Raw genomic sequence first — 1,500 nt, forward strand, 5'->3', positions numbered from 1 at the left:
GAAACCAGGAGTGTCAATCAAAGTAATGCCTTTTCCATTGACATTTGGTTTGTGCTTGACATGTTTTTGTTTCAGAGTTAATACTTTGGCTAGGATCAAACACATTCTCTCCAAATATGGTGTTAGCCAGGCTGCTTTTCCCAGCTCCAGTTTTTCCCAAGATGGCGATTCTTCTGTTTGACACTGAAAGAGAATAATTTCCATCAATAATACTGCAGTTTTTATTCATTAAATATCTTTGAGAGAATGATGAATGGAAGAATAATCTATTGTGAAACACCGATGATCAGGTAATCTTTGGGTACAGATTCGATAGGCCTACTTACATTTACCTAACTGAAATAGCAAAAAAAAAAATACATTTGGGACCCTTCATTTTTCACAAGGTTATACTGTGTTGACACAGAGTGATGCTTCTTTAAACACATAAACAATCTTTGGCAGAGTTCAGACATTGGCTGGTCAGAGAAAACGAGCCCAGCAACAACCAAGTTTACGACCTGCCACCGACAATGATTGTAATTTCTTTTGGGTGAATAAAATTAGAAGCTGCTAACTCAATGTTGCATCCGCTTTTCGTTGTTAATGAGGAAGAGAGAAGAGAATTGACTGATCTGTTCCACTGACAGTATATACCCATAAAAGGAGTTGAGTCCTAATTTCAAAATAGATTCATTGACTGTTGCAACCTTCACTTCACTTTTTTCACTCTTGTATGGAGCAAAATATTCACAGTGTCGAGGTCTGTTGTCATTAAACAGATCAGCATGTTATCTTTAGCAGGCTGAGGTGGACAAACAGCGTTCAGAAAAGAAAACAGGATTTTGTTCAGCTTCATTTCAGCCAGTACCAAAACTTACGATCGGAACATCACTATTTACTTTGTGTAAAAAGAAGAACCAGAACAAAAGGAAGAAGGATAATGACATGCCATCTAAGTGTACAATATGCACTGTAAATATTTATTTAAAACAAAACAGCTATTATATACACATTTCTGCATCTTGCAACTTAATGTGCAGTGTTCATTTCTGCGAGAAACAAATGAAAGAAATTACCGTCCATGTTGTCAAAAGTAGAACTGTGGAGTGAATTAGTGTCAGTGACTGCCGTGTGATGTGAATATGTTTCCTGTCTTCTCTGTGTTTGAGTGTTACTTTCACTTCCTGACATACAGTGTAAAAAAGGCAGACTGTATGTCCATTTTGCATGGCTCACAGGGTAGCCTCCATTGAAAAGAAATATCATCATATATTTTTGGTTTAATGATAATCTAAATTAAACAAAGAAAAACAATGTTTTGAGTTTTAAGTAAAAGGAAAATAGTCAGAATTTTGAGAAATAAAGAATAAAGTCAGAACTCAAATAAATGTGACTGAAAGGCTGCAGCCTAACGTGTATATGAATCTTTTACTTTAACTTCCTGTCAAAAACATGCATGTTTGTCAATAGGCTAATTAAAGCCAAATGGGTAGGGTACATGAGAAACAAACAAATGGT

This window comes from Morone saxatilis, unplaced genomic scaffold (assembly GCF_004916995.1).
Source record: "Morone saxatilis isolate NCDOM2014 unplaced genomic scaffold, NCSU_SB_2.0 Contig4, whole genome shotgun sequence".
Taxonomy (NCBI): Eukaryota; Metazoa; Chordata; class Actinopteri; family Moronidae; genus Morone; species Morone saxatilis.